Raw genomic sequence first — 14035 nt, 5'->3', positions numbered from 1 at the left:
GGACAACTGTTGATACATATTGGTTCTATGTCTGGTGATATATTCATTTTTCTATATCCATTGACCATTTTGTCTTTTATATATTTGTCGGTGGGGTCTATGTTGTTTGGGTGTTGTATTGAATCATGTTTTGTTCACCAAACACCATGTGGTTTATTTTGGCTATACATTAGTTTGTTCGAACAGCTCTATAGATTTGGTGCCAGTTTTGTTGTGCTTCAATGAACACATTTTAGTTCATAATGGGCCTTCAATAATGATAATTTATTTTTTTGATTGATCAATTGCTGCACAGGTTGGTTCATGTTCCATATTATGTCATTCATTTCATTATATTATATACTGTATTTGGTATATTTTGAGTGATTTATATGTGTTTATAGCCCATTGGCATTTTGTTTTGATAATATTGAGACCTATACACAGCAATATGACCTTGGATATTTTTTGAAGGTCGTTTGGGCTGTTTATAGTATTGGTCTATTTGAATGGTTATTGATCCATCAGACTTATACATACACACCAGATTATTTATATACAATGCATTTTATGGTGTTGAAAGTATAATGGTCTGATTTTGGATCACAAAAATCTTTTTGATTTATTTTTTGGTCTACACATAGACATTGGACTATTGGTGTGTTCATATTTATATCAGCCTTTACTGAGCTCAAAGTAACATTTGTTTCAGGTGTTCAATTTTTGAAGCACAATTCAACTGGTTTGGTTTGAGTAAGAAAATTCACCAACTATAAACATGGCATTGTCACCCATTATACAGGGTTTGTCAGCTGACATGCATGATCTATCTGTGTTTGGTTTGGACAAGCATGGTTCATCTATTGTGACAGATGTGGTTGGGTCTGATGTGGATGCACAATGTGATATATTTTTTAATAAATTGGGCAAACAAATGAAGATGGTTAGGACTAATGTGTGGCACTTACGCTTGTTTAAGGCATACCAACAAAAACAGATTACCCCACGTGGTCTTAGGGTTAAAATACAACCTTTGGTCTCTGATATTGATGACCAGTTGATTCAAGATTGGGGTCAAATTCAACAGTCGGCCTCATCCCAATTTGTGGATGCTTTGGCTGAGTTTTACGGGCGTAAGGTACAACAGGGTATCAAGGATCTAGATGCTTTAAGTTTACAAACGAATAAGTTCGAAGCTTGTGATTCTTTTACCACACAGGTCAAGAAACTCACCACAGATTTGTCTAAATTGGAAACCACCCTTAAAGATAGAAAAATTAAAAAATTTCTTCGTGATGTGGGTGATTATGATAGGGGGAAACCTTTTGATAATTCCAAGAATGTATCTTTTAGATTGCCCAGGGATGACCATAAATATGACAAAAGAGCATCCACTCCAAAAAGAAAAAGGCCTAGGTCCATTCTTAAGACCAAAACTGGTTTGTCAAGTGGGACATCTGGGGAAGATTATTCCTCCAATACAGAAGGAGAATCTGATTCACATTCATGTGATGGACTACCCATGTCCAAAAGAGATAATTTGACACACCCTCTCAATCTAGATACCGACGAGGGGGGCGGAAGCATAGGAAACACAAAATCCAAACACAGTTTGGAAACATTAATGAAGATCATGACACAGCAATAAGTCCAGATTCTAATGTTCACAATATTTCATCTTATGATTTAACCAATGCACAAATCAAATTATTAAATAAAGGGCTCAATTTTGTTCCAGGGTTTTTTGTCTCCGAGCAGTCTCTGGCACAAGATGTCACCAATTTTTGTCGTATATTAAATCTGAAGGTGTTTTTTGACAGCAATGTGGACAGTAATGTTTCCAATGTGCCTTGTGATACAACTGGTAATTTCAGATTTAAAAAATCAACCTTTATTCCACCTATGAATCACTTAGTAGGGGTGTTCCAAAAAAATGTCCTACGGGACATACATTGTCATCTTAAAGACTTTCCAGTCACTTACAATAACTTGACTACTGAGGAATTAGGTTGTTTGGATGAGTTGATTGGTAACAAAAATTTGGTCATTATTCCAGCTGACAAAGGAGGAGCGGTGGTGATAATGGATAAAATTGCTTATGATGGTGAGGCTATGAGACAATTGGGTGATACACAATATTATAGGCAGATGTTAGTGGACCCTTCTCCCCACTTTAAATGCCAGATTGATGATTTTTTAACTAAAGCAGTGGATGAAGGTATTATCACCCAAGAAGTGAAAGAGCAGCTATTGGTTGGGTCACCGAAAAGACAGTACTTATATCTGTTGCCAAAGATTCACAAACATGCCACTAAGCCACCTGGGCGACCAATAGTCTCTGGACATGGGTCCCTTACGGAACCACTATCGGAATATCTGACTCTATATTTAAAACCGTTATTGAGTCAAATTAGAGCCAGGATTCAAGACACCACCCAATTTTTGGATATTATCAATAACTCCCAACTTCAATCTCATTGGTTATTATGTACCCTGGACATTACCTCTCTTTATACCAACATTCCCCATTGGGCGGGCCTACAAGCGTTGGATTATTGGTTGGCTAGATCAGGCTTATATCCATCTGGATTTAACACCTTTCTTGTATGCCTTACAGAATATGTGCTGTCTAGCAATGTTTTCTATTTTCAGAATTTTTGTTATTGGCAGAAGCAGGGTACTGCTATGGGTGCATCTTTTGCACCCATATATGCAGATCTGTTTATGGCATACATTGAAGAGATCATAATTTATGATGCCACACATAATATATACATGTGTGAGATGGATATTTGGCGTCGGTATTTGGATGACTGTTGGTTGGTGTGGAAAGCTGATGAACAATATCTCATGGAATTTCTTGAATATTTGAATAACAACATATGGGGGATTGAATTTAAATTGACCCATCACAAATCTAGGATAGTATTTCTCGATGTAGAAATTACTAGGAACCAGGATCACACTTTATCCTCCAGGATGTTTAGGAAATTCCCTGAATTCAATTCAATATTACATGCTACCAGCTTCCACCCACAACATGTCATCCATAATATACCGAAATCTCAGTTTCTTAGAGCCAGGAGAATCTGTTCTAGCCACCAATCCTTCACTGATGCCCAAGATGATCTGACTTGTAGATTTATCAAGAGGGGTTACCGTCCAGGTTCGATACATGTTGCCAAAAGATTTGTGTCCAGCCTAAACAGGGATGATCTATTAATATATAAAGATAAGAATAATGGTCAGCAGTCACAACCCTTACGTTTGGTAACCACATACGGACGTAATACACAAGGCTTTAAAAACATCATACAAAGACATTGGAACATTCTTAAAGCTGATTCAAAACTTTGTTCCATGTTGCCGGATCATTGCTCTTTTTCATTTAAAAGGGGACAAACCATTGGTTCAAAATTGAGTCATTATAAGAGAGTGGGCGCAGATTTTTCTGAACCAACTCAGCGGTCTATTCTAGGGAAACCCATTGTTGGATGTATGCCTTGTGGGCATTGTTCATTCTGTATTCGTGTCTCATGCACTCATGAATTTACCAGTAAAAATACCTCACAAGTTTTTGATATCAAGTTTTGGGCCAACTGCAACACTGAGTGGGTCATCTATTTGGTGACTTGCATTTGTTCTGCTTTCTATGTTGGAAAGACTTCTCGAGCTTTCCGTTTCAGAATTTGTGAGCATTTGAGTGACATCAAAAAGAAACGTACCAGCAATGCCTTATATAAACATTGTTTGCAACATGTATCTGCTTCATATAAATTTGTGGTCATTGATTGTATTAGAGGGAAATGTAATGATAAACAGTTTTGGCAGGAATTGCTTAGCTCCAAGGAGAAAAAATGGATTATCAAACTTGGAGCTCTGTTTGCACCTGGTCTTAATGACCAATTGTGAATTCTGTGTTTGGATTGGACCATGGGTGGGACCAATCCACATATATATGTGTGTACTGTGATACTCTGTTTTTCCATTTTTTATTTCACTGAGGAAGGCTCATAGGAGCCGAAACCGGTTTGAATCTAACACTATTGGAATTTATTGCTTTTTTGTTTAAAAGCTTTTTCTGCTATTGATATTTATCATAGCAGTATTTCAGCAGGGGAGGTTTTCTTCCCTCTGGTTAATAAATATTTTTTTGATATGGTTATTACCAACACTTGCTGGCTTTTTTGTTGACTGGTACTGGTGATTCCCCACCCCTCCAAAAAATAAAAAAAAATAAATAAAACACTTTAGAAACTTCATTGAGGTATGCTCTGAAGTCATTAATTCTGCATTAAGCAGGAAACTGAATTATTTCATGAGAATATATATGCCTTTCCTTAATGCTCTGCATTATTAAATACAATGTTATATTGGTTGAATGGCCAAAGCCTTCCAGATAAGTGTCTTGTTCATATATTAGGGTTTCCTTGTTTGTTTATTCAGTTGAAGTATGCTTTTTGTACTTATTTCACTTTAAAATATAACATCTATTAGATTGTTTTGCTCCATTCATCCTCTCCTGGCTTCCTGATATTCACAAGCTTAAAGGGGAGGAGGAGCTGAAAAGGCCATGGCTATCATTATGCAAGGATATGAGGATTTTTTTTTCTTTATAATGTTCTGCTCCACTGTTCCATTTTTTTTTATTGTCAGGTGTAATTCAGTACTTGCAGTATAGTGGCTGTGTGGATGAAAGATCCCACATATGCATATCGCACAACTGCAATGAATGAACTCTCATTTGCTGAGCTGGTATAGGAACCCCATGAGCCACCTGTATGTAGGAACTGCAACATCTGGGCATCTACCAGCTTAGTTCCCATGACTTCACTTGAACAAGTTCACTTTCACATGGATGAGCATATCTGCATTCATTGATTATTGTCATCCCTCTTAGTGACTAATGCAATGGTATACTATTTATTTATTCAGCAGGAGAGCTTATACTAACTTAATGCTTGTTATTGATAAGAGATTCCATTCCTAACTTTAAGTGCAATTTGTAGTTCATTCACAGATATGCAATTGTGTCACTGCATTGATCTATTTTTATGTGAATGTACTCTCTTATTCACTATTTTGTTGTAATCTCTATTAACACTACAGTGATTTATTTTTTCATGTGCTTAGCTTTTATCTTTTCATTGTATTTATTTTATATTTTCTCTTCAATGGGTAATTGCACATATCACAGCAAACAACTACATAAATCGTACATGAATGTAGACAAAAAATTATTTCCTACAATTGCAAGAAAGAAAAAAGTATTGTTTAACACATGAAACAGTTCAAAACTAAAATTCTTAAAACCACTAAAACACTCTAAACTGATGGATTTTTTTAACAAATGAATGTGTGTGCCAGACAATACAATAATAACAAACCCATTTATTGCTCTCATTAAACTTGATAATATTCTTGTAAAACTCATGTCACTCACCACACTTAGAATAGTTTCCTCCTTGCACATAATGAGTTAAAAGAATATGATCACTATTGCTCTACACGTCTTTCATACATCTCAACAAATCACAGTATCACAGTTGTATTCACTCACATATAGAGGTCCAGCTTAAAGTGATACTCACTGAAACCCTTACTTCACACACTCTGTGCACAAAACAACCATTTGCACTGTTGCTGCCCTGAACGCATACCCAGAACCAAGCATCACACCCACTCAAACTGTTTACCTCATTAATATCACAACCTCACTGATTGCAGAAACTCCTTACTTTACCTGACCCATAAAATACTTCACCTTTCCCAGCTCTCTAGTTAAATTCAGTGCCCATCCACATTAACTGTGGTTTATTGACTTGACTAAAGTCCCACATACAGGACTCTGAAATTGTACCTGTTGTATATGATTTCTTCTGTAAACACCATTCATATAAAAGAACTGGCAATCGTTACCACAGCAACTCTTCTTATCTGCATTCCACACCATATCCAAACTCCTACATCAAACTTATTGGACTAGTAACTATTGTCTATGATGCTAAATGTGGCCAGATATATTGCAGTGTGCAGCATTTACTTCCTAACTAAACATGCCACATCAAACACACACATTAGACTAGCTTACAACTAACGTTTTAAGAATTTTTAATACTGACCACCACCTTGCCCGTAACATGTGCTGTCACCTGCACGCCCAGCTCTTTGGCCTAAGCATTTTAAATGTGTTAACTGGGGTAGAGCACTGGCCATAGTGCACATTCTCAGACACAGCTCAGTAGAAACATTCAACAATACAAGAATACAGTGAGAAGTAAACATGGCACTAAACAAATGCTGATAGATCAGGTATAAAAATGTTTAAGGTAGAATAGTAGCATACATTGATAACAGTATAATATAATAGTAGACAAAAATTACCTATATGTAACAAATATGCTAATAGATTTGTCATTTAAATCAAGATACCTATGTGGGTGAGAGAGTAGATTGTATATTAAGCCAATTAATGTACATTGGTAGAATGCCTTGTTAAGGAGACTGGATGTAGGTGCAGTTATTGCTGGGTTATGCAACTTTACCTGAAGGAAGCATAAGAATTTGGCTTGTTGAAAATGCGTTTTTTTCAGATTTTGGTAGAATTTGACGAAGGTGTTGGATTCATGTACTGCTGTTGGTATGGATTCCTGGATTTTTGCGGGGGGGGGGGGCGGAGGGTGATGAAGGTGTAGTCCATAGTAAGTAACTTGTTTCAGTGAGTTACTAGAGTGGGAATTATTAGGAAGATGCATCTGAGACTATAGTGCAGGTTCTTTTCTGTAAGTCTGCTGGTGAAAGCAAGGAAGGAGCTTTGATTAAGCAACTTAAATACTGAGGAAAGGAGCAAGGTGCTTATTTCTGAGAAAGGAATCCAGTGGGCCTTTTGAAGGATGGAGCAGTGGTGCTCTCATCTGGGCATGGCAAGGATGATTCTGCAAATGTTATTAGCTTCTGATGGAACAGATTTTATATTTTTGGTAGAGTGGTGTGTGCAAAGAGTAGAGGTCTGCATGTCAATTGAGCAAGGAGGATTCTTTTTCCAGTGGCAGCTTTACCTTCCAGAAAGACAAAGCGGGAGATTTTCCAGTTTCAAAACAGTAATGAGTTTATTTATTTTTTAGTCATATGAGTGTGAAAGTCTAAGCTTTGGTCTAGCTGCACTCAGACATATTTGAAAAGTTTCTAAGATGTTATTGGGGCTGCACTGAATTGTCTGCACTAAGATACTAGGTGTTTGTTTTAATTTTGAGGTGAAGAGCATTATTTAAATATTTTTGTTTGGTTCTCAGGATTTTTCTAATTAGATGGATTAGACTTTAAAGACTGATCTGTAGCACACCATGTCATCTAAAACACGCACAAAGCAGGCAAACTCTTCCTGGCAAAATTTATTCTAACAATAAAGGCTCTCCAATATAACATTAATGATACAAGTTCCACAATACGTTTTCATCTTTAACTTCTTCAGATGTAAAAAATTCAACACACCAACTTATTTTATACACACACCCATTTCTAAATCCACCAATAAAATCACACCACATTGTTTAAAAATCTGTGCTCTAATAATGTTAAAATTTTCATTACTATAATATAAAATTCTCTGATTTTATTTATACACAATAAATATCACCTACATTGTAAATAAGTAATAATTATTAGAAAAAACAACATTTAAAACTTATAAAAATGTAAACATATAAATCTATCTCAATGGAATAAAGCTATACTTCATTCACCACATTATAGATCTCCCCCTTGTGGTAATATCAATAATTTATCTTTAAAATACGTTTTTTTTCTAATAACTGGTATTATATTTGCTAATAATAACATAAAATGCTATTATGTAATAAAAAATGGAAAACATACTGTTTCTAGGTTTTAAATGTTGGTTACAGCCTGGCTGCCCTTAATTTAAGAACTGGAGCTAGGGAAACGCACGCAATGTGATATGGCTAAATACAAGTTTTTTGTTCTAGAAGAAATCCCTAAAGATGTGAGGGGCGGAATGTTGGAATCAAAAATCTAGTACAGGGAACTCTACTGGCAAACATTTTTTTAGAGGCCAGTAGATTCCCTGGATTAAATGATGCTGTTTCTCTAGGGTGTGTGTATAAAATACGATTAGTGTGTTGAATTTTTTACATCTGAAGAAGTTAAAGACAAAAACATTGTGGAACTTGTATCATTAATGTTATATTGGAGAGCCTTTATTGTTGCAATAAAATTTTCTGGGAAGATTGCCTGCTTTGTGCGTGTTTTGGATATCCATCAGAGTGCTGAGGATTTGCTTTTGGTTGTTTACAGCACCTTTCTTTCTCTTTTTTGTTACACCTTGTCATCTGACAAGAGTGTTATAGTGAGTTATTGGAGATCAACTGAGAGTTTGTTAATAATCGGTGAGAAGAGGAGAGGTGGCAAGATTGATCCCCGTGGAACGTCCGGGGAAAGAAGAAAATGGAGAGGGAAAAGGGGAGATAGTGAGAATACCTGTTTTGACTTTGAATTGTTGGTTTTGTAGGAAACTAATGAACCAAGGATAGAGGGAAGAAGTTTCAGCTAATGCCACTGAAGATGAGAGAGTTAGATAGTAAGTTGTGGTCCACTAGAGCAAAAACTTTGGTAAGCTCAATAAAGACTGTTGCCATGGACATTGTCTATATTTGACAGGATGTCATCTGTTAGAGTAAAAAATCGTGACATGGTGCTTCTACGAGACCAGAATCCATGTTGCCAGGGTGAAAATATGAAGTTTTTGTTGATTTAGCCAAACATTTGTGTGTATATCAGTTTTTCAAAAATTTACCTGGACATGATAGTTATGAAATTAGCCTAAACTCTTTTGCTGTTAGTTGTGGGATTTTTGGAATGGATGTAATTAGTTTCCAAATGTCAAGTGCTGTATTGGTAGTGAGGCCGAGGTTGCTTAGGTGACAGACAGGGAGGAGCACTTGAAAATGGCACAGGTGAAAGAACCATAGTAGCAAATTGTCTGACACAGGAGGTGAGTCAAGGAAGATCTACAGGAGGGTGGTTTGGGGTTTTCTTGTGATTGTTTTGCAGAGGATTGCTGGAATCTGGGGAGGCGGCTCAAAGGGTGATGTTGGAGCTTTTATATAGTGTGTGGGAGGGTGCACATTCTTATGAGAAGTCCTGTGGTTTGAGGCAGTTCAGATCTGAATGGGATTGCACTATCTGTTGTAGAGGATTTGATAGAGTTGTAACCCTTGAGCCACTTAATCAGGTTAGTGGAGTAGATTCTGTTGTGAAGTTTGTACTGAGTCTGGTTTATTGTCTCTGAGTGACATTTTGACAAGGTTTCTCAAGTTGGTGAAATGATTCTTGCTTTGCTTAATAGGCTTTTACCTGCTGAAAAAAGGCCCACTCACTCATGCACAAATTACCACTGCATATGGTGCTTTAAAGAGTTTGCTTTGTTATGTAGTCTAAAAGCCAACAACTGGAACCCTCTTTGGTCTCTGTCCTTGACAAGGCAGTTGACCACTTCAAAAACACTTTACTCTGCATTTTAAACTCAATGGTCACAATCCATACTAGAGGAACAAAAACAAATTAGGACCTAAATAACACCAAAATATATCCCCTTATTAAGATGCAAGATTGTACATGGATAAACCTAAATAGTGTAAATCATGAAATTCTATACAAACATCTATGCAAATCTGTGAAATATCTTATCTTAAACAGTGAAAAAGGAATATTTTATGTACAAAGAAGATCAAAATACCTGCCGTCCCTAAAAATTCTGAAACTATAAATACCCTTCTTAAAAGATTGATCCCTCAAACTCCTGCTTATTACCAAATGAAACCCCAGTAAGTCTTCTAAGAATATATACACACTTTTTCCTGTACCTGCCAAACCCTACTAACTACCTCTATTTATTTAGCCATACTCTCCCAAGTTCCCTACTCCACCAATGGCTGCTACAGACTCCAGCCACTTAATCCCAAACTTTCACTCCTACAGCCATCCATCTAAAGTTGTTAGGTCATATCTGACCCTTATAGTGACCGTATAAATAGTTGCTGACATCAGGAGAGTTTACCTGACAAGTATGGAATGGAGGTAGATTTCCAGGCCTTTTTCTAATGTCACACACACACACACACACACACACACACACACACACACACACACACACACACCCCTATGGACAATTTAGAGTATATCATCTACCTACTGTACATCTTTTTGAGGTGGGAGGAAAGCAGAGTGCAAATAAAACATATGTGATCAGAGGAAGGGCATGCCGACTCAGCACAGAAGGCAACCAAGAGGAGGAAAACAAAAACTGAGAGCCTCTTTGTGTGAGACAACAATGTTACTCGTTGTTCTGCTTTGTTACCTTTACCTTCATATCAGTAATTGTAAAACTACTTAACTCAAAACATCCTCACACACAAATGGCAGTGTCTTACATGCTACCTTATATTAATTGCATCTTTTAGAGTTCATACCACCTCAGTAATTATAAACAGATCACTGAAGGAAAAGTATATCATCTTTGCTTGAAGATGTGCAAGTATCATCAGATCTTGCAAATGAGGCTACTCCAGTGATCTGGGGAGATACAGACCATTTGCCGTACTTCACTGCTATCTAAAATCCGTGAAAATGGAGGACACTGCCATGACTAAAACACCTAAACTCTTGTAACCGGCTATCTCACTCCTTGAATGGATACATACAATATCACAGCACATAAACTGCACTTCTTACCTTCACTAACCACATCAGGGAAAAACTAAACAGAAGAAAAATGATAGGGCTTATCTTCCTTAAGATCACAAAGTCCTCCAACATTTTTGACTGTACTATCCTAATCCAGTGCTTCTCTTCCTTTAATTGATACGTTTTACCTATAATTTAGTTCACAGTTTACTTGAGCAGCAGGATCCACGCAGTCAGATGGGAAGGAATCCTTTCCCTACATCAACTAGTCTATTCAGTGCCTCACAAGAATCTGTACTTGAACCTTTGTTGCTCATAAGAGTTTTCAGTGATATGGTGCTCATGTGTCATTCTGCAGATACTGAATGCATTGATGTCACTATCGTAAACTGCACCTCCCATCACACTCCAACAGCTTTGGACACTATTGGCAAAACACTTAACTCATCCTTAAAATTTATCTTCCTCATCACCAGAATTGCCAGACAAGATAAATGCAATCTGCACTCATAAATACCTTATTCTTTAAGCTAAACAAACTACAGCCACTGCCTACCTTCTACCAACCCTCTTCCACTGCTAGTTAATTTTCATTATTTTTTTGTCTCTATTTCAGCAGTTAATACAATGTTATCACTTTATCTCCCACTTTGCTTCCTTTCCTTTACAAAGACTCTACCAGTATAAATCCTCATCATCCAACAAATGTCTCCTATAGTGCAGTAAAGTATTCGACATGTCATATTCCATCACCCCAACAAAAACCCTGTCACAGACTGTCACCCACTAGTAAACAACCCCAACATTCTCACAGTAGCCATGGCGACCCACGTTACATTATTACTGGCTCTGAACTATGAACAACTTTCATCTGTCACTTCAGAACACTACAGATCAGATTGTTTTAAAATCCCAACTTAAGGAATTTCTGTAATCAAAAATGCAGTTGTAAGCAATTTAAATAAAGCATACTGGCTGGGGACCATTTGTATAGACTGAATTTGTTTGTTGATATATGCATTTTAATTTTGTTTTCATAACTCACTGTAAAAATCAAACAAATAAAAAAAATTATTTTGGGCATTGAAAATAAAGAGTGGGAATTAAATAAAAATTGTGAAAAGAATCTACTCTGAAAATGTTTTTTTTATTTTTTTTATGTTTCCTAACATGGTAACTGCATGCTGCAAACTAAATGTACATTGGAGCTTTTCTCCCCACTGCCACTGCTGAAAATGTTTTCCTACACAGTCTATCCCAGTAAACAAATGCAAAAGTAAAGATAATTTAAATATTGCTGTAGAATGTTTTCAATGCAGAGAATCATGTTCATAATATATAGATGCTGGCACTAAAATAATCATTACTCATAAACAGATGTTTAAGTCAGATAGAATATAAGCACCTATCCCAAACTAACATAGTTACCTAAAGTATAAACCAACTTTGATTTTAATGATAATATCCACAAACGTAGTTAAAATCCACAGTTGTTCTTACAAGTACGAGAGTCACTTTTTTTTTTCGTACTTGTAAGAACAACTGTGGATTTTAACTACGTTTGTGGATATTATTTTTATATTAAAACCATCTGTGGACCCGCAACAGTCTGCTTTTTTTTTTTTTTTTTCCTTGGTTTGTTCGTTTTCAGAGCACTGTGAACACTATTTTTTGGACTTTGATTTTAATGATAAACGACTTGAGGTGATGCTTGAAATATATTAATCTACAGCTTTCTATTCAGCTTCTGTTCTTCTAAAATTGTGGTACTTAAAAATAATAAAGTGTTAATAAATGCCTGAATGATATTATTAGAAAGGCATTTTTGCATTTTTGTATAATGTGACTATAGTTATGTTAATATATCTATAACTGAATTAGAATGAGTTTAAGAAAAACTTTAATCATTTTCAAGACCTAAACACTGAAATGCTAAAGTAGCCTGATAAAAATGTCTTCAAATATAGATGAAATCTACGGCAGAGAAATCTGCACAACAACCATAGTTTTTACTTTCCATTGCTCATATATGAACCAACATAGTCCAGCAATAACTAAAATACATTAAGTCTTCACAACTGCACTCTGCATCAGAATTTCAATGTGCATTGTATATGCATGTGCATGTATGTATATGCCCTTGGAGACACTCTCCTCAAACTGTTTGAGTTTAGCTACTTTTAGTTACCGGTTTTATCAGTGATGAGTGACCCCCACAGTAGCGACTCCCCTCCATAAGGGTGGCCTTACTATACGCCAATCAGCCTTACAAGCCTCATCTGCAAAGCCAAAGAACATATTTTAACTGACCTCTTAAACTGCATCATCGAGAATTTTGTTAGACATGACCCCTAACACTTTGGTTTTATGCAGGGTAGATCTTGTCTATTTAATCTGGTAAATTTCTTCAAAAGGTTTTTGGAGACAGTAGATGGTGGCCTTGCAGTGCTTGTGGCATTTCTTGACCTGAACAAGGCCTTCAACACTGTTCTCCATGCTGGCATCATACCAAAGCTAAATGCTTTAAAAATCAACCCATATGTGGTATGTTGGCTAGCAATTTGACTGAAAGATGTAAAAGTTTGCAAACAACTGAAAACTATGACTTTTTCTTACGACACCTTATGACACTCAAATTCTCTGGAATGAACTTTCCATAGTAACCTCTTGGTGTACTAAAAATGTGCTCAAACTGAATGCAAAAATATATAGTATCATCACTTTTGATAGACAACTTGGGCTTCTCAGTTGTACCTATTTTAGATGAACGTACTTATTTTCAGGCCTGATTTACCCCTGCACATGATGTACCAATTTGTATATGTTCATAAGTGATTATAAGGCTAACGACCCCTGAGGGCTTTTTAAGCCTAGTCTTGCTTCCCAAATGTATCTGGCAAACTGATACTCTAGAGTTGTTTTATGTAGTCTGGAGCATGAGTGGTCAAGGGTTTACAGGCTGCCTTGATCTATTAGTGACACAGCTGCCTGAATGGGGTAATTTATGATTCCTACCCACTGGTCCAAGTTACATTTGAATTGGGTTTGGGAAGAGATCTGCTTGACATGGATGCGAAGCCTATTCTAGAGAAGGGGTAGCCTCCAAGACACATGCCTATCCTTCTAGCATGTCCTATTTATGTTGCAGGCAAGATTTAGGTCCCTAGATCAGGTAATTCTGATGCTATTTGCTTTGTGGATATGCAAAAGGTCCATTATTGTGGGATCATATGCTTTGTAGGCCAGACACCAAACACAGATCACCTGTCAGCAGTCTGTAGGATACCAAGTACAGGAAGAGGACTTTGAGGTGGTCCATGTAGACTATGTTGTTGATGCCCTGTATTCTTTTTGT

Source organism: Protopterus annectens, chromosome 1.part0, assembly GCF_019279795.1.
Source record: "Protopterus annectens isolate FY-2018-M chromosome 1.part0, PAN1.0, whole genome shotgun sequence".
NCBI classification, from domain to species: Eukaryota; Metazoa; Chordata; order Ceratodontiformes; family Protopteridae; genus Protopterus; species Protopterus annectens.
This window is presented reverse-complemented; position numbering follows the sequence as displayed.